We start from the raw sequence: 21,364 nt of genomic DNA on the forward strand, positions 1-21,364 counted from the left end.
TCTTATTTTTTCCAATTTTTTTAATTATCTGTTTTTAAATTACTGTTTTACTGAGTTGATAGTAGACAAGTAAAAAAATTAGGTAAATAAATAAAATGTTGTGTACAATGTAATAATTATACTTACATCTACTGCAGAAACATTCAAACGTTCTCTGAAACTACAAAATACACCAAGTGTACAGGCAATGCAAATGATTAGATATTATAGCATTATTTCTGATCATATTTCACGTTTATACTAATTAAGATAAAAATGCACATGTATGAGAGTGTTGGAAATATAATATCAAAAACTTTAGAAATAAATAAAGAAGGAAATTAAAAAAGAAAAGAGCTGAAGATACTGCAACAAAGTAAAATAACTCCAAGAAAAGCTAAATTATTATTTTTCTACCCATTGTGGCATAGATTTAAAAAAAATATTCTGACTTTTCTTTAATAATGGGCATATTTACTTACATCCTTGATTAGTACCCTGAGGTTCTCTAACATAAGAATTCAAACATGACACAGTAATGTCAAAGGACTAACCAAGTGCAACGGAGGCTCCGGTGAAGTTTGCTGTCATCTATCATTGATGCTGAATTAGAATCCCACATTATTTTGTTCACTAAGCAAAACCTGTGCACCCATGTTACATAGCATGTCCAAATTGGAAAAAAAACAATTCTGGCAAACTATGTGTGCAATGAAGCACCTGGTACCTCAGCGGCACAGTGGTACTTCAGGCTACTTCTGCTGACTATTGGCTGCCTGCAATTTGGCAGTTCAAATCCCACCAGGCTCAAGGTTGACTCAGCCTTCCATCCTTCCAAGGTGAGTAAAATGAGGACCCAAATTGTTGGGAGCAATATGCTGACTCTGTAAATAACTGCTTAGAGAGGGCTGTCTATGTGCTATTGCTGCATTCCCTCTGTTGCCCTCCAGAACCTGGACTACAATTTCCAGAAAGTGCATCTGAAAGAGATGGGAAGGAGAAGCTTGTCTTTCTCAGCCCCTGAATTGCTAATGGTGAAGAGTGGGTCAATTGCCTGAAGCAGCAATGCTGTCACCTTTGCTTATGCAGAGGAAAGAGCTCTCCCAATTGCCAGGTCCTTTCTCAATCTCACCCACTGTCATGCCAGTTGATGGGACCACTGCTCTTTGCAGAAAGAATGGGCACACTCTGGAGCCCCATAGAGCAATCACCTGAACCAGCTTTCCTTAACTGGGAAATCTTGATACCAGTCAGTTATATCTTGTTCTGGGGAGAGTGAGGGAAGAATATAATTTGAATAACATACCTAGCTAATTGTACACTGAGCAGTAAGGATGGGAAGCCTTAAAAACAAACCTCTTTTTCAGATAGCAAATGAATGGACTTTATCCATCTGCATGCAAATTCAGCAAGCAGCAGTACTATCAGTGCCAATACACACAAACAAAAATAACTGGAAGAATTAATTCCCCCAAATAAACAGGCAGAAGTTTAGGACTGATTTGGAAAGCAAGGAAAGTGAGGTATGTGGTGGCAGCAGAATTCCCTTTGTTCTTTTTAATTAAATTCTTCAACCACCTCACTACACTGAATCAAAAGTGAAACTTATGAAATACTTAGACAAATATAAAATTGGTTCTGGGTCTGTAGCTAATTTGGCAGCATACCAATGGAATGAATGAATAGATTTCTACATAGCTGTCTATGAAACTGGCTTAGAGCTAAATATTGCATTCAGCCAATATACTTTTTCACCCAACTCCATGAGTATTTTCATGCAAATCTGCTATATATCACATCCTCTGCACTGGGAAGCCCTGAATTTAAAGCAGAATAAATGTATTTTAGTATCAGCTTTAAAGAGGCTGCATTTTCTAATTCTATATTTTGGGTTGACGTGTATGCTGGCCAAATGTGTCATCTGTTGGCCAAATCCAAGATTACCTTGATTCCATATAAACTAAATCACAGTTTTTGAGCAGCAGATAATTGTCTTTTTCTGGAAGTGATTCATTAAAATAAAGCTTTGTTCCACTGTCTACCATGGAAGAAATGCTAATGAACAACAGAAAAGAATGAAAGGAAAGCTAGAGACACATGCAAGAACAAAGCATGCTAAACAGAAATTAGTTCCATGTGTATGTATGTCTTTCTGCACACATATACACACACAGACAGACACACACGTGCACACACACACACGAAATACACCTGAAAAGTGGTTATTTTAGAATAGAATGGGCTAAAATGTCCAGTAATTGTAGGTCCTGGAAGGTACACAGTCAGTGCCAAATTTCTATTAAATGTGGAGAGTCCATGCAAAGAAAAATTCTGTTTGCAAGGAATAACAATGCTGATTTTAAGAACCAATGTTCTTGTTTCATTCCTATTTGTTATCTACTTCTGCTGAAAATGTTGTAGCCACAGATTAGTTCCTAAATTAACACAAGAACATATTAAAATAAAGAAGCAAGACTTTTTACAGGGAATCCAGTGAAATGAATATGACTAGTCACATGATAAAGCACCGCCCAATTTAATGTGACTGACACATCAGCAAAATAGAGTACATGGGGTGGACTCTGAGAGGAGTTGGGTTAGGCTAAAGAAATAGATACAGGTAATGGAGGGGCTGTGCTGAGAAATTTTGAATGTTAATTTTACAGTTTAAGTTCTACAGAACTTAAAATATTTTAGAGAGAATTACCCCCTCTATTCCCAAAAGTCCTCATTCAAGACTAACTTGATTTCCAACTTGATCATCCCAGTGTCTCCCCCCAAAAAACTTGCACACTGTACTTTGATTTATCTCTGCATATTTATGGTATAGTACCTGTACTGGGTACTCCTAAATTCTGGTGCTTTTTTTAAACTGACAAATGCTTCAGATAAGTATATTTTGAAGTGAGTGAAGCATTCTGTAAACCTAATGCCATTTAGCAGTTTGCTCTCATTAGAGCAATTAATTTTTAAAAGATGCACATACAAACTCATTTAAAATCATTTGTTGCCTTATTGCTCTCAGTAGGTTGTTACTTTAAATAAGCCAATTCATTTAACTAGTTCGCAGGAGAAAGAAAATATTTATAATGTGCTTTCAAAATATAGTTCCCTTCCCTACTCAAATTACCAAAAGTAGGATTAAAAAAAAATTGAAAAGTTGATTTCTATTAATAGCTTAGCAAAGTTCACTGTTGCAAAGAATCTAGTAGACAAAATTGGTTTACTGAAGCAATTCATGCTGTTTATTGTTTGATTATTTACAGAAAAAGTGCTAAATGAAAAGCAGAGGCACCAAATGTGCTGCTGTCTTTTTCTCCCAATCCTGGAGCCAGGCAGAAAATGTTATAGTATATAATTAATTAATTGCCCTTTTCTAGAGTCTTTCTCAAAATGTAAATCAATGTAAAGATCAATGTCTAGCTAAGGTGACATCATCACCCAAAACTATGCCTTTAATAACATTTCTCACTTTAAATACTTATTCTAAGATTTCTGCCTGTCACTGGAGTCCACAACAATCATCCAAGCAATAATTCAAGAATTTATATACATTCCTATTATATGACTGCAGGTATAATATAAACACTAGGAAATATGTTCCCATACCCTCTTCTTGTCGTGCATAATGTATTGGACAGCAATTCTCCCCATTCCTTCATCTTTAGAGCAGTAGACTCATCAAATTCTAGATGGAATTTAAGGGCTGCTCTTCTATAGAGTTTTTAAAAGAATTTGGTTGCACCCAGCTTTCATCCAAAGAAATGATTATCTCTTGCCAGGAATTCTCTGAGCCAAAGGAAGATAAGCAGAAGATTCTCAGCATAATCCAACAGAAAAAAAGTTCATTTTGGTTTCTTTAACCAAAAACTTATTCTTAGCTGGGGGTTTTAGGGGTGGTTCATAACATGACAATATTTCTTAGTGTAGGACATTAGGAAAATGTTCTTCACACTAAAGTTTAATTTCTGTTATAACAGATACCATGCAAAGAAAGCTCATTATTGTTTTCTTGTGCTTAATATCCCTTAATAGACCTTAATTAACTTGCACCAAGAACAATCCATATGCAAGCCTACTCAATATCAGCCAATAACACATAATTACCATACAAAAAGCAAATTCCCTATGGAGGGGATGACAGATGCAAATCTCTGATAACAAAAAGAAAAACCTATCTTATCTCCATATTGCAGAGATATTCTAATAAGCTCCATTGATATAATAAAATGTGCAGCTGAGATATCCAGCTTCAATGCAGCACTATTGAATAGGCCATTGTAGAACACATTTATTGTCCTGTAAAAATGGGCCGAGAAATCTATATTACCAATATGTTTACACATCTACTCTGGAGAAGATACATTAGTGCTTTTTCCCATTTAACAATGCAACACAAGGAAACAACAACTAGGAAAGACTTGCAGCCATGGTATCCAAATACCAACATAGACTTAATGCCATACACTACTATGGGCTTACAGCTACCTCCTAAGTGGATACATATTCAGATAAAATAACAGAATAACAGAATTAGAAGGGACCTTGGAGGTCTTCTAGTCCAACCACCTGCTCAAGCAAGGAACCCTATACCATTTCATCCAAATGGTTATCCAATCTCTTCTTAAAAAACCCCAGTAGAGGTAGTCCTCAACTTACTACAATTGAACCCAAAATTTCTGTTGTTAAGTGAGTTTTGCTCCATTTTATGACTTTTCTTTCTACAGTTGTTAAGTGAATCACTGCAATTGATAAGTTAGTTGCCTGGTTGTTAGGTGAATCTGCCTTCCCCGTTGACTTTGCTTGTGAGAAGGTTGCAAAATATGATCACATGATCTTGAGACACCGCAGTAATCATAAATATGAACCAGCTGCCAAGCATCTGAGTTTTGATCACATGATCAAAATGCTGTAAAAGTCATAACTGTGAAAAATGGTCATGAGTCAGATTTTTCAGTGCTGTTGTAACTTTGAACAGTCCCTAAATGAACTGTTTTAAGTCAAGGATTACCTGCATTCTTAACTACAGCGAACAGATCAAACAGTGCAAGAAATAGCAATAGGTTTACCATAGTCTTACAAAACATACAAGGACATTTTTAAAAAATAGTGGAAGGAATACATGATTCATTCAGCTCTCAGAGAAAAAAAAGCCTAGAATGCATGCAGCAAATGTTAAGGCCACAGCAACAATAAAAAACAATCATGATTAATGATACGGGGGAAATGCTGTTTGCTTTCTAAGATAAGTTATGTTGATTAATTTTTACACAATAGAAAATGTCTCAGATATGTTTATACGGTTATCAGAAGTGAAACATGATTCAAGGAAATCCTTGTCTTTAATTTGATCAGACTTATTGAACTCGCTTGCTTTCTGCCATATGGGAGAACAGTTCAGATTTTCTTTTGAGCTACCTCTTCTATGTCAGACCAGTCCTCTTTGTATGGCAAATGGCACGCTTTATTACACAGTTCTTCTAACACAATGGTGTATTATTAACAACTTTGTCATGAGTCACGATATATAACAGTACTTGTGATTCTTTCTAGCAAAAAATATGCCCCAAACTCATCCCTGGAATCGCTTGAAATATGCACACGTGTAGACATTTTTAATATTTGTTCTTAAAAGAGACAGGTCGAAAAGATATTTCATTCCAAATAGAATTTTATTAGTGCTGAAATCCACTATATGCAAACATGAAACACAATCCCAGATGTGACTTTGTGTGAGAAGCTGCTTTGGGGACTGTTTAGATTTGAGGCGTGCTGGGACTGGCTGCCCATAGAAGTTTAATTCACTCTACCATGCCAAAATCTTCATCCTGTGCTCCAATACTAGCTTCACCTTTGGATAGCCTTTCAACAAGTCTGCCTCCTTACCATTCCAGACATATAAAGGTAGTCTTCAATTTATAAAGTTCATTTAATGACCATTTGAGGTTACAACAGCAGTTAAAATATATAACCATTTTTATAACCATTTATAACCATTTTCACACCACTGCAGCATCACCATGGTTACATGATTTATTTTGGATGCTTGACAACTGGAGGGTCATGTGATTATCTTTTGTGATCTTCTGACAAGCAAAGTCCGTAAGGAAGCCAGATTTTACTTAACAACCCAGTTACTAATTTAACAACTACAGTGATTCACTTAAGAAATATGGCAATTAAGGCCATAAAATGGGGCAAAACTCACTTAACAAATTTCTTACTTAGCAACATAAATTCTGGATTCAATTGTGGTCGTAAGTTGAAGACTTCTGGTATATGCATACACGCTCTTTTGAATTTTAGAAAGATGGAATAAAAATAAGTAAATAAATACACTCATTTTGGAGTACTCTCTAAGCCCTCTATGCACATAGAATGCAAGTAGAATGAACTGCAGTAAATAATATGCAAGAAGAACCTCCACATTGTCAAATTCACTTTCAATATACTTTCCAGTCATGCTTATGCCTCTCAGTCCAGATCTCTAAGCTTTCAGCAAAGAACTCTACAAATATAAGATTGAAGCACTTGGTCTTCCAAACCACCTAGCAATTGTAGATATGCCAGCATTTTCTGGTTGCTTACACACAGAGAATAGACCTGTTACAGACTTGTGGTTCTTTCATGTGTGCACACCGAAAGTATATACTGGAGTTGAGCCATAGGCATCTGTAAGCAGGATTAGACACTTTTGGCAAGATAAGAAGAGAAGTATTGTGACATTACAAAGGTGCTTTCATTACTTATTTATCCATCTCATCATTTTAGCCATTGTCTATATCCACTGCAGGATGAAGGCCTCTTCTGTATGTTTCCAACCAATATGGTCCTGAGCTTTCTTTTGTCAATTGGGCCTGCAATGCTTGCTGATTTCATCGATCCATCTTGTTTTAAGTATCAAGCGAGTAAAAGAACTGAAATGAAAATGGGCTGGTCACAGAGCAAGAAGGACTGATGGCAGCTGGAACAAGGCAGTCATAGAATTTCGTAAAAAAGTGTTCACGAAAGAGTCCTAAAACAAGATTTATCTATCTATTATCTACTTATTTATTATTAGACTTTTAGCCCATTACAATCTAATAAACTCTCAATGGCTTGCAAATGTAATACAAACCTAAAAGCCAATAAACAAAAACAAAGAAAGGCCTAAAACCATAAAGGATATAATAACCATCAAAGAACTATCATGATTCAAATGCTCTCTGGAAAAGCTTGTTCTTCAACATCTTCCAGAATGTGGCCAAGGTAGGAGCAGTTCTAACCTCAAGTGAAATGCCGTTATCACCAAAAACATCAGCCCAAGGTGACCATCAGCCCAAAGTGGGGAAGAAACAGCTCCTTACTCCCAACACATTCATAACAGCTAGGCTGACTTCAGTAGTAGATATGCTACTGTAAATAACCTGGCACCGAGCTTTAAAGAACTTTATAGGTTGACACTAGACAGTCAATTGCTCCCAGAAGTTATTAGGCTTCAAGGCTTGTAAAATGGGTGTCACATGGTCCCAAAGGTAACTGCTGGCAAGCATCAAAGCTCTTGTATTCTGTGCCAAATGAAGTTTCCAAAGTGTTTTTAAAGTCAGTTCCACTGCATGTGGCAATACCATGGACATTGCTGCTCGACCAGAATAAATTACTCATCTATATCTAATTAAAAGCAAACATTCGGAAGTAGAAAATTGACAGTGCCAATTCACTGAAATTGTCTAAACACTAACGTGTTCTTAGCTTCCACAGGATCAGACAAATGTATTTTCATGCGTATATGTTAGACAAAAATAATAAAACAAGAAATCTACAAAACTTGCAGCTGAAATACTGAATAAAATATGGCTGAAATCTTTTCATTTGTTACTGATAATTAATACAATTATAGCCATCTTTTTATGTCTTTATTCTGTCAGTTGAATCTATTTATAGTGAATCACCATAATTTCATTCCTCCCACAACCCATTTACAAGCCTTTACTAAAAAAAAATTAAAAAATAAATTCTTTTGCATGCTAATATCATCGTCTCTGAAGGACAAAAATGGAATCTTAGATACAAATCTTTCAAAACTGGCATGTGCAGATTAACCGCTGCTGTGGTTATAGAAGCCTAAAAATTATCTAAACCATATGAACCTTTTTGTATGCCAGTTTGCTAACAACAGACATATATGTTCACATGTTTATTTTGTACTCTGGTAACATGTGCCAAAATATGCCAAACATATGTCAAAATTCCCTATAGGCTGTGAATTTGGACTATAGACTATGGCTGTGAATGGAGAGAAAGGAAACAGAAGACATATTAAATGTTTTATTGTGTATTAATTCAAATACAATTTTATTTAATGTTAGTTTAGCATCCATGGAAAAGCTGGAATAGATTTAGGACTGTAAAAGGTGAGAAAATACAGTATAATCTAAATACTAATTGGTCAGCAGGCAACTTGACTGTGCTACAGCCATGCTTTGTAAAAGTTTATATAAGGTTCTTCTCGAGCAAATTATTCAGAATGATGGAGCTTAAAAGTCTGAAAAAATGAATTCAATAAGTCCAAGTTTAATGATATCAAATTAGTCAGCATGATTGAAAGGAAACGGAAAGGAGTTCCTGTAGGTTTTATTCTGCTGGTTGTTGCTGGTTATAGGAGGCAACACTCATCTCAGTTTCAAGGCTGTTGAGCCAGTGCTTTTTGAAGTCATTTTTGTAGTCATGTGGCCAGTATGATATCACAGCACAGTTTCCTATTTATCTACTTGAATTGGCATGATTTCGAACTGCTAGATGGGCAGGAGCTAGGCAAAGCTCAGCTCTCGAACTTAGGCTGTCAGCTTTCCAGCTAACAAGCCTAATGTCGGAAACAGTGAGCCATCACACTTCTTATAATTGTGTAGAAAAAACTCCCAAAAGACTAAGAAATTGAAAAATGCCAACCCGGTCTAAAATAAATGCATATTGGGGCAAATCCAGGGGTGGGATACGACAGGGTTAACTACCAGTTCGGGATTTACGAGCTTCCCTGCCCGTTGTGAGTCCAAGCCTGTAAATCGTCATTAGCACGCTGCTGCCGAGAAGCAGTCTTTGAAAACAGCCCTCTTTTCTTGCTTTTCTTCTTTTCTGTGCCTCGTTCGGCAGCTGAAGTTGAAAAATCAAGAAATAAAGATCAGGTAAGAGCCTGGGTGGGCAGGTGGGCAAAATCATCAGCAGACATAGAACCGGTTCTATGTCTGCTGCTCTTCAGAGCTACCGGTTCTACAGAGGTGGACAGAACTGGTAGAAACCCACCCCTGGACAAATCTATCCTAACTTCTCAAAAAATGCATTTTCTGGTATAGCCATTGAAAGTTAATATGCCTTGTTTATGATTACTAAACAAAGAATCAAGGCTAAAATTATTGGAATAGTGATGTAATTATTATTTATTTTATTTATATCCCCCCCCTTTATTATTTTTATAAATAACTCAAGGTGGTAAAGACCCACAAAACTGCAAGATCGAATTTGGGTCGATCACTGGGTCCAAAGATTTACTCATCCGATTCATGCTGGAGCCCATCTTCAGGGAATTTCTCTCTACTGGAATATATACTTTGGGCTATTCTGTGAATCATGTTTATAGGGTGCCTTCCTATTGGCTGATTGGTGTATTGATGGCTGGTGATTGGCTGTCATTTCCTTGTGCTGTCAAGCCCTCAGCTCCTAAGTATTTGATAAGTTGGTGGTAAAGCAGCACTCTTGTTACCTGACAAAAGGTCCATTTCCCAGGCTTCAATCATTTGTGTCCTTGTGATCTGGTGGTTAGCTTCCTCCCTATTTGTCCTACATAGTTACAGGGGCAAGCTATGCAGGGGGTTTGATAGATTACATTGGAACTATCTCCTACCTCCAAACAATTTTTTCAGTGCATTATTTGTCCTCATATGGTAGCCTCTGGGCAGTGTGTGATGCCCACTTGCAGATCTCGGAAGCTGCATTTTAGTGCTTCCCCCAAAAAAATTTTAATGTATGGCAGGATGAGCAATATAATTGGTCTTTTACCTCCTTTTTTTCTTTTCTCTCCTTTGCTTTTGCACAGGCATTCTGTAATGAACCTTCTGGGTACCCATTATGCTTGAATTCTTCATGTAGGAATCTTCGCTCTAATTGTTTAGTTTGCAAACATATCAAACACACCTTCCTCCTCTTATTTTCCCCAGAACAATCCTGTGAGGTGAGTTGGGTTGAGAGTGAGTGACTGACCCAATGTCACCCAATTAGCTTTCAAGCCTAAAATGGAACTCAAACTCACAACCTCCTGGTTTCTACCCCAAACTGGCTCTATGATGAAACTCTACTTAGAATACCATGCAAAATTCATATCATTGCATCCTCAAAAAGGCTAATCAAGGCTAATCAAGGCTAATGAGAGTTGTACAAAACAGATGAACAAGAAAATAAGCAAGATTATATTATTTATCAAGAAAGAGTAAAATATTTGGGGGCATTTTATTTTATATAGAAGCATATGAAATTTCACATGCTATTGAAAATAAGCACCTTTTTAAAAATTCAGAAACTGTGGTCATCCCACAATGCCAAATGATGTGATTTTGGGTACAATATGAGATACAACTTCACAGAGTTAACAGGGTTAACCTGGGGAATTGGCTACAAAACGTAATTATGATAGGCACTATTGTTTGGCTTTAAATAGGAATATGACAGATACATGAATGTTATCAGTGCATGCAAATTCTCGTAATTAATTATTATTTCCATTATCTCAAGTAATAGTACTGTCATTAGCCGATGCTCTGCAACAAGAAGAGTAAGAAAGTACGGTGGATTTATGCCACGCATTATGATGCATCTGGATAATGGAATCAGGAAATTAGATCTTTGGCTTTATCTAATATTACCCTTGATATTTCTGCCAAGTGTGTTTTCCTCATGATAGCCTACCTATCTAGCAAACGATAGGAATCAAACAGCAGAGAGAATCTTCAGACAAGAGCCAATTGATTTAGGATGGTTGAGGGAGGGAGCATATGGTATAAAAAAAATGAGTGGAAGTCTACTGAGAAAGCATGCCTCATGCGTAACATGCATTAACATTATTACAAGGAAGGGAGCAAGAGTTTACCCTCACTTTCAGACAAGGCAGGGACAGGAGGTATCTAGTACCCATGCATACTCCCTGTCCCAGCATGGCATAAAAATCTATCTCAGCTCTGTATTCTGAAATAGAAACAAGAAGGTTAGATAAGTGGTTTCCTGCAAGGAAACCATACATGCAAAGTTCTAAATATCCATATATAGCACATTAAAAAACTGCCCCATCCCTCCTTGCAGCCATTCAGCTATCCATTCATCCCAGTATTAAAGGGCTGAGCCTCTTCCTCTCACTGTCAGAATTCCAGAAAAACCCAACTCCAATTAAAAACTTAGAGACAGGCATTTTTCTCAGTTTCACTTTATCAAAGTAGGTAGACTAGCACATCTGAGAAAACCCGAATCTGAGAGTTCCGGGTTTTCCCTTAGTAATCCAATAGTCAAAACCCAACCCCTGTATCCATGAGTCCATCACATGTCCAATCACCAACCATCCCAACTTGAGACATCCCTTCAACCACTCCTCCACCAGGTGCAGGAATAACATGACCTTGACCGAAAAGAAGACTGCTATTATGTCTAATTACCAACACTCTAAAATTCCCCCCTCCTACTTTCCCAGGCACAGGAACGCGGCAGCGTGGAAGCTTCTGGTTCTAATATGGCTTCCAGAGCTGACACTCACCCTTTAGATATAAGACTTTTAGTTACTCCCTTCCCAGCTGCCTTCTAATTCTTTTTCACAAAATGTCTACCTGTGGCAAGGGAATCTTGGGTTCTAATTTCACTAGCTTAAAACATCACAATTGATATTCAAAGCCTAAAATATTTAGATAAGGCAAAGCTTGGGGTTGGCCAACAATCTGTTTGTTCAACTTCAGGGCACCCAGTTTTCTTGGCAATCATCCCTAGCATTTACTTTTTAAAATAAAAGGCATGGATCCTAATAGACATTTGAAAGCAAAAGCAAATTTCTACAACTAGCAGTATGGCTGATGAGCTGCCAGTGACATTCTTCAGTGCTGTCAGTAGCCGAGCTTTCTGCCACATATCACCTCTCACTGATAGACAGCACATGATCTGACCTTATCTCTGCTTTCTCATACTCTGCAACCATTACCAGACTTTCAAGCAGCTGTACTTCATCACTGTGATTTGGTAAAACACCACCCCAGAACATGACTACTTGGATGGAACAAAGTTTACTTGGTCCTGACAAAAAAATATTCATTATTGTGATGGAATAACTAATGGATTTTGAGAAACCAGACAATTAGCATGAGTAGAGAAAGAAAACAGGGCAATAACAAAGAACAATAACAAAAGGAAAAATGTTTTCTTTGCTGGGAAATGGGGAAGCATGCGAAAGTGATTCAAGATAAACCCACCTTAATTGCACCTGTGCAAGAGAATTACTTTGGTATGCTTTAAAATTCTTGGTTTTTGGTGTTAATCCCTACTTATCTGGGTGTCATTTGCAGCAGGAGATGTGTTCCGTTTTGTTGTTGTTTCATTCTTAGTTATTTTTATTGCCTTTTTTGAATGAAGTGTAAATGTGATTCATCTTTTTGTGCCTATTAATGGCTTATGTGTCTATTTGCCTGTCCTCCAGGAATTTCCTAGCATTTTTGTACTTAGTTTAGTCTAGGATGTTCATAGTTTCCCAGATGAAACTACTGTTGAATCATGTGTTGTGAGTTTTCATCATGTCTTCTGATGGCTAGGTGGTGTTCATGGATGCATTCTGCTAGTGTTTTATCCGTCTGTCCTACATAGTGGCTATACAGTCCTTACACTGTGCATTATAGGTGTTTCCTATTTTTTTCTTGGATTACTAGATTTTCTTAGTTAAAAGTTTGAAGTTTTAAATTATTGTGAAATGCAGCCCTTTATACAGTATATAACAGTAATCTATGAGCTTGGTATAAAGAATGAGGGTAAGATTTCTCATTCCAGCTACAATTAGCACACAAAACTCAGAGGAGCAAATCTACTCTAGTGACAGTCTTTCCTTGATTTTCCAGCCAAATCAGGAAAGCATCCTGCCCTCTCACAGAGAAGCATTAACTACCTCCCAGATCTTAACTGTTCTTCCCCTACATCTTGTTGCAAAACAATATCCCATAGATTACATAAAGTAACCAGTGACAGCATCCCAGCAAGGAAGTCCAGGAGGCCCAAGAAGAGCTGTTGCCCAGCAAAAGCACAGAGACAATTATTTTAAGGTGAAATGCACAAATAAAATAAATAAAACTGGTGTCCAGGTGTGCCTGGACATTGCTCAAGTCTGGAAGGGAAGAACAGACTGAAACTGAATCCCAGCAAGATGGATTAGCTGTGAGAACGGCCTGCCTATTCCAGTGAGATACCATCTTTAGTTCTGAACAGGATTGCACTCTTTGATCACGGCTGGTTTACAATTTGGAGATCCACTTGGATTCCCAGCTCCTGCTTAAGAACCAAGTGGCACTGAAAGCCAAGAGGTCTTGTTGTGACCCTTCCTGGTACCGGGGGCTTTGTTTACTTTTATTCACATCTTAGTCATCTCCTGTTTGGGCTACTGCATTGCACCACATATGGGGCTGCCCTTAGCCAAGTGCATTAATAACAAAGTTCAGCTTTTATAAGCAAAATTGCTTCTACCAATTCTGAACTATCTATCTATCTATCATCTATATATTTATAAAATTTGCCCATCTTACCTCAGAATAACTCCAGGCAACTTAGAACAATAAAAAAATAAAAACTGTGCAAAGATTAAAACCTAAATAAAATACTGCACCGGACCAAATACCATGGTCAAATTAAAAGATGGTGAGGGTGGGAGCAGGATGCAGAGGAAAGTGGGATCTTTCATTAGTCGATCAACCACCTCCACTGTGATACTCTCTCAATTGAGCCCCAAGCCAACTGGCAGAGCCAAGTCTTTAGGCTCTAATGGAAAGTCGGAATGGATTGCAGCTAACCTCAGTCCAAGTGAGGGGGCAAGATATTCCAGAGGGCAGGTGCAATGCAGAGATGGACTGCACCAGCAGGAATACTTGGGCTGGCAGGGCCCGCAGCAGGCTCCTCTGGCAGCATGGGTGGGACAGGCCATTCCCAGTGGGATAAAGCCCTGGAGATTCTTCCACAGTTCTTGTTGCTAAGTCACCAAAACCAGCATGCATTAGTATGGCATTCAGATTTTTAAACAGTGGCTCCCCTTGGGGATGAATTTATATTCATTTGTGACTGTGTGAGGAGCAAGGTAAAACTTATATATCATATCAATACACTTTTCACATGCATATATAAAAGCACAGCTAATGTTTGACAAACCTAAACAATATATGTCTAATAATAGCTTGTAGCCATCAATGCTGTAGCAGAAAAAAAGGGAAAAATCCACTCTTAGAGAAAGAAATATTTATTCACAATTGGCCATATTCGTGAAATGCAAATGATGATATTCTGCTCTTTCAAAAAATGAGCCTCTACATGTGGAATTTCATGATAAAAAGCTCTAATGTCCCTGTTTTCTCTTGATAAACCCTGCTAGGTTACTGATGCGTGAATGTGCTGAAATTGAATTACTGTATAACAGCAATTACTTTTCACAGTACACCTATAATGGGAATCAATTTTGCCAGGTAACCAGGAGAAAGGGTAAGAAGCAGAAGGAGGCACTAATAAAGGAGGGAAAATGTCTGAAGAAGGAAGGAAGGAAGGAAGGAAGGAAGGAAGGAAGGAAGGAAGGAAGGAAGGAAGGAAGGAAGGAAGGAAGGAAGGAAGGGGTTTTCCTTTTATTCTCCAGAAAATACTTTTTCTTTTTTTTTTACAATATCAGTTTAATTTAAGCAAACAGCACACATTAGCAGCAGTAAGCAGTTATTCAAATAAGCAAAGCATGTTTTTCATTATTCTTTTCAACAAACAAATGTTTCTGTCCTCATCTGTGTAACAAGGTATTTTTATCTAACTAATCAATAAATTCATTAATATCATTGCCCATTCAGCACAGGATTCAGTGTGGCACATGCAGTATCATTAAAGATCAGAGACATACAATAAAACCACTTTTATTAAAACTTAAAAAACCAAAACAATGACATATAAACACATAAAGTACTGAGGGGAAAAAACTGATTCAACAGTTCATACCCTTGTCAGACTCAATGCTTGAGCAAAAATCAGGTCCATAATGCCTTCTGAAAGGCTGGCAGGGGCAGGGGAGGGTGAACTTGCAACGTCCTATTTCTCTGTGGTGCTTCACTTTCTGCTCATGTCACCATTCCTTATTTGTAGGTTTGTACTAGGAAAGTGAGTTACACCAGCTGAATCAAAAGAACAAAAGGATCAAGGAAGTTTAGAATGGATCAGGCAACAACACTTTAATTATTTATTAAATTTATATTTATTGTAATATTTGCCAACTTCTCTTCCATTGGGCTGTATTAGATCAGTGGTGGCGACCCTATGGCATGTGTGCTGGAAATGGCATGCAGAGCCATCTCTCCGGGCACGCCAGCCGTAGCCTGTTGCTCTTCTGGGTTCACCAGCTAGTCTTCGCATGTACTGGAGTGCTGGAAACCAGAAGAGCAGCTCCCTGGTATGCATGTGCATGCCGGCCAACTGGTCTTCACGCATATGGGAGCACCAGAAACCGAAAGAGCAGCTCCCTGGCACGCATGCGCATGCTGGCCAGTTGGTATTTGCACATGCATGCATGTTAGAAACCAGAAGATCAGATGGCCAGCAGGCATGCGTGCACTGGGAAGCTGAGCTTCCGGTGTCCAGCGCTCCCACACAGTGTGCCAAGGAATTGCTCTTCCGATTTCCGGTGCACATGTGTGCTCCTGTTTCAGTACTCAGTGCCAAAAAGGTTTGCCACCACTGTATTAGATCATTCTTTTCCAAACTTCTTTCTTTTTGGCATGATCTATACCACTTCCAAACTTGGTCTCTCTTTGGTCAGCTGTACTCACATGCAAAATTCAGGCCCCATTTTTTTTATTTTCCAGGAGTTACTCTGCTGATAGAGTCCTGGGCACTTTCCATAATTTCTTTCTAAACATTCTGCTGGGTAAGTAAGAGTAAAAGGATGTTATGTTTCAACATAAGTGAAGCCAGTAATTTTTAACCATGAAATTAATTGCATTTCACTAAACAAACGATCTTTATAAATCCTCTTGAATTTAGTTCATTTATTTCTCTTAAGTAGTTTACATTTACAAGTAATGTAATGAAGCAACAATACTATTTCTCTTCTTGCCTGATAAATCATTATGGTAGACTGAACATTCTCCATTTGCAAAATACAAGACCTTTCGCTGACTGGATAACAAGGATCTAAACATGGTGGGACAACAAAACATTGCTGAATTTGATGTCATTCCAAAATAGCCTTTGGATATATAAATGATAATTAAACTGTTTGCTGACAGAATGACTGGCAAAATTATGTCAAAGATGAATTATATAAATGCAAGGCTTTAGATTAGATTAATCTTTATATTGCCCTTAATATTTTAGCCAAAAGTAAGATTTCTACAACACACTGGGTAATTTTGAGAACTCTAGCACAGCAGATCACTTGAAGATAAATTTTGAGTCCTTCAGATTGGGGACTACAAACGAAGTATTTTAAAAGTTTTTTTAAAAAATGGAAACTATTTCTCACTGAGTCTTTGCAACTAACAAGGCACATTTTTCTTTAATCCAGAAGTGAATCCCGCCTTGTTTTTCCTCCAATGTTATAAAACAGATTGCTATTAATTCATGGCTTTTGACTAACTCTGCTACTATCTTTTACACTACATTATGATACAGTGCAGTGACCTAGAAATGCAGCAGAAAGCCTTCTGCTGCAATTCCGGAATCTCACCAGACTTCCATAGAACCATATGACCAGTGATGCTGATCATCAAATAAACAACATGGAACAAACATAGCCAATTGCTTTTAATGAATAGTAATTTTGCAGTTACACTATAAACAGGATTCAAAATAAACCCACTCTTTTTAAAAAGACCTCAATGTTATATAGTCTGACAATATTTGCAGTTTTAAAAATATGTACTATGAAACTGTGTATCAGCCTTCAAGATTTTCTTCCTTTGCTTTGCAACTTTTGGCTATCATAAGTAACAGGGGAGGAGGGGGGACATGATTATGGGAAGCGAGCTGGAGGTGTTACAAAACAGAACTGTATCAGTTGGGGGCGAAGTTTCTTGCTTAGGCTTCTATCAGTTGCTATGCGCAACTGCAACTCTTTATCAAAATATGTCAAGGTCAACGGACAGAGGCCTGATCACCACCAGGAGATGCCCACATGATGCTATACACAACTTTTAATTGGATGAGCCAATTGAACTATTGGGGATGGGAACGTTGCCATCACTTTGTATATGTGATTTATGCGCTCATTTTCTCAGATTCAGAATTCTTTTTCTCAGATTCAGAATTCTCATTTTCTCAGATTCAGAATTCTTTTGTTGCTACCACTTGATTTCCAGTAAAAGATATCTTTTCTCTAATTAATGGAGTATTTCTTTCTTGGATTTTGAATGGAGCACCATCTGACACTGTGATTGAATAAATCCATCCAAAGCTGCAATCACACTCTTTTATTCTCAGGAATTTCCTATTTTTCCATCCCTGATCTAGGAAGGAATAACACTGGAATTGGATCTTCTAGTCCAATCCCCTGGTCAGGCAGGAAACCCTATACCATTTCAGGCAAATGATTATCCAATCTTTTCTCTCCAATCTCTTCTTAAAAATTTCCACTTCTGGAGGCAAGATGTCCCCTGATTAATTCTTCTGTTGGGAATTTTCTCTTAGTTCTAGGTTGCTTCTCTCTTTGATTAGTTTCCATCCATTGCTTCTTGTCCTGCCTTCAGGTGCTTTCAATTTCAGCAAGCGTTATTTATACATTTTAGGCTCCAGTCCCCTAATCATCTTTATATATCTTCTCTGCACTCTTTCTAGAGTCTCAACTTCTTTTTTACACTGTGCAGACCAAAACTGGATGCAGTATTCCAAGTGTGGTCTAGCCAAGGCATTATAAAGTAGTACTAACATTTCATGTTATCTTGATTCTATCTCTCCGTTAATGCAGCCTAGGACTGTGTTTGCTTTTTTGACAGTTGCAGCACACTGCCAGCTCATGTTTAAGTGACTGTCCACTAGGACTCCAAGATCCCTCTCACAGTTACTAATACTGAGGAGCCAGGTACCACATATACTATACCTGTGTACTTGGTTTTTCTTCCCTAAATGTAGAACCTTACTTTTCTCACCATTGAATTTCATTTTGTTAGATAGTGTCCAATGTTCAAGTCTGTCAAAATCATTCTGTATCTTAAGTCAATCTTCTGGAGTGTTGGCTATTCCTGTTAGTTTGGTATCATCTGCAAATTTGATGAGTTCCCCATCCATGCCTTCATCCAAATAATTGATGAAGATATTGAAGGGCCTAAGACAGAGCCCTGTATACTTCCCTCCATGTAGATGCAGTTCCATGGAGGACTGCACATTGAGTGTGGTTGGTCAGCCAGTTTCAAATCCTTCTGGTGGTGATGCTGTTTAACAAACATTTTTTAATATATTATGAAGTAGTAGGTTATGGTTTACTTTATCAAATACCTAACTGAAGTCCAAGCAAATAATATCCACAGCATTTATCTGGCCCACTAATTTTGTCACTTTGTCAAAGAATGCAGTCAGATTTGTCTGGCATGTTCTGTTTTTGACAAACCTATGTTAGTTTTTGCTTATGACTTTGTTTGCCTCTGGGTGTTCACAGATTAATTGCACAATTATCTTTTCCAGAATCTTCCCATATATTGATATTAGGCTGATAGGTCTGTAGTTTCCTGGGTCCATTTTTTCCCCTTTTTTGAAGATGAGAATGGAGAAAACAGTCCAACTTATCAAAAACAGTACCATAAAAATAGATTAGAATTACAAGTTAAAAGGCAAAAAAAAATGGTAGGAGAGCACCTGTCCAGCCTAGATGAATTCAAATCACCAGGACCAGATGGATCTGAAGGAACTGGAAGACATGATCTTAGAACCACTGAACTATATCTTTCAAAGATCCTGGAGCACTGAGAAATTACCAGAGCCTGGAAAAGAGCTGATGTAGTTTGTGTAAAGACAGATGCAAAAAAACAAGTTAAGTAGTTCTTTTTCCCTGTTGATCATCACCTTTTTACCATTATCTCACATTAATGGACTAAAAATTCCCTTGACTTTTTTCTTGTTTTTTACATGTTGAAAAAAGCTTTTTTTAAAAAAAAATTATTGTTGCAATTCTTAGTTCATTTTGAGCTTTAGCTTTCCTGACTTCATCTTTGCAGGTTCTGGCTATTTGCTGATATTCTGTCTTAGTTATGTGACCCTCTTTCCACTTTTTAATACTTGTCCTTTTTGTCTTTCAATTTATTAAGGAGTTAATTCAATTTCAAGGAAAGAAGAAAGAAAGAAAGGAAGGAAGGAAAGATTTGAAAGTTTATTTTTAAATAGAGGGTAGAAGGAGTGGTGGAAACAAGACTTATATGCTCAGTACCTCCATGCTACTAATCCAAAATGAAAGTAGCAAAATACCTGTACCATTTCACAGGAAAAATAGATGTATGCCAAAGTATACCACTTTTAAACATCTGTTTGTGAATGTAACCTCTGATTCAAAAAAACAGAAAGCTAAATGAGAACAGGAATTCCAAATTGAGTGCTGTCAAATTTCATACAGAATGATTTGCATATTAGTTATAAAAATGAGCAGAAAAAAATTATTTCCAGCGACATCAAATATTTTAATAAAAATAAATAAGAATACTTACATTTTGTCTTTATTCTATTTTTTATTATTATGCCACCTATTCTGATTTTGCTTCTCATGAAGAAAAAAACTAAATTCTGTAAAATGTGAACTATTACAAGACACATTTGCTCTTGTTTTAGAGATTTCAGTAGGGATTATCCATGTACTTTAAACAAAATTTTACAACTGCCAAGTCTAAAAGCTTGTTCTTTTTAAAATAAAAGGCAAAGTTAATTTCTGTATCAGACATGTTTTTGCAGTTTTTCCTGTTCTCTCACATAATTACAAAACAACCTATTTATTATACCACTTAATATTTGCCTTTTCTTTCCTATTTCAATTGTTTTCCTCAAGTAAGATAAATCTTACAATACTTTAAACACTCACAGTAACTTATTCATAAGGAAATGCTATTATCAAGAGGGAGAAAAAAATAGCAATACTCAAAAACCATTTACCTATTATTGTTCACATAGATTTCAAAATAATTCATACACTTCTATGATCAGGTAAATTCTGACACTTAATTTCAAGTCCTAGTCCCTGAGTTTTTTCTTTTGCAAGAACTGCTGGAAACAGGAGACTGAGCTGAAGGCTATGGACATTATAAATATGTACCATTTATAAGAGACCACAGACACAAGAACCTTTATAACTGAAGAGAGCCTGTTCAAAGTCTTCTAAATATATGCAAATGACCCTCATTTGTATATATTTGCATATATTTAGATATATATGCAAATATTGATGTTTTGACCAAGAATTTAAAAAGTGTAGAGTGAAGGGGAAAAATACTATCAAAAAAGCAACACTTCTGCTTTAGCATGCATGTATGTATATGTATATGTATATGTATATGTATATGTATATGTATCTATCTATCTATCTATCTATCTATCTATCTATCTATCTATCTATATGGCATTCAGCTTTGTTCGGGTATTTGCCCACGTCATTGTAGTTGTGCTTTTAAAGTTGTAGCAACGTTTCAGGAGAATCTCATCTGCCATCATCAGGCTTCTGTATAGTGTTCATCTGTGAGTCAGGCTTTTATAGTGGTTTCAGATTTAAATTTGGGGCAGCCTATTGCTGTGCCAGAATGGTTTTTTCTTCACCTTGATTGGTTGAGAGTCTTGGTCTGTGTTTATTGGTCTTGGAGTTTGCTGTGTTCTGCTTGAACACACGCACAACCAAGCCCCCAGCTGAACAGAACAGGCCTCCAGACAATCAGAACACGGCCAACCCCCCAACCAATCAGAACACAGCCAAACCCCCTACCAATGAGAACACACCCCCACCCAATCAGAACACAGCCAAGCCCCCACCCAATCAAGTCACACCCCCACTAGCAGTTAAAAGGAAGAAGCAGCTGCAAGCTCACATCACTCTGAGAAGCACAGAGCTGAAGACACAAGCCTGAAGATGATGAATGAGACTTCATCGAAACGTTGCCTAGATACTTCGAATCTTACGCGGGAGAAAACCCGAACAACC

The 21,364-nt window shown here is 37.3% G+C and overlaps 1 protein-coding gene across 1 annotated transcript in view; it reads right to left on the reverse strand.

The window, feature by feature from the left end:
* Nucleotides 1–21,364, reverse strand: part of CACNA2D3 (calcium voltage-gated channel auxiliary subunit alpha2delta 3) — a 582,709-nt gene that overhangs the window by 389,202 nt on the left and 172,143 nt on the right. The gene's annotated exons all lie outside the window — the stretch shown is intronic.

Source organism: Pseudonaja textilis, chromosome 2, assembly GCF_049901715.1.
Source record: "Pseudonaja textilis isolate UNSWEBS1 chromosome 2, rPseTex1.2, whole genome shotgun sequence".
Taxonomy (NCBI): Eukaryota; Metazoa; Chordata; class Lepidosauria; order Squamata; family Elapidae; genus Pseudonaja; species Pseudonaja textilis.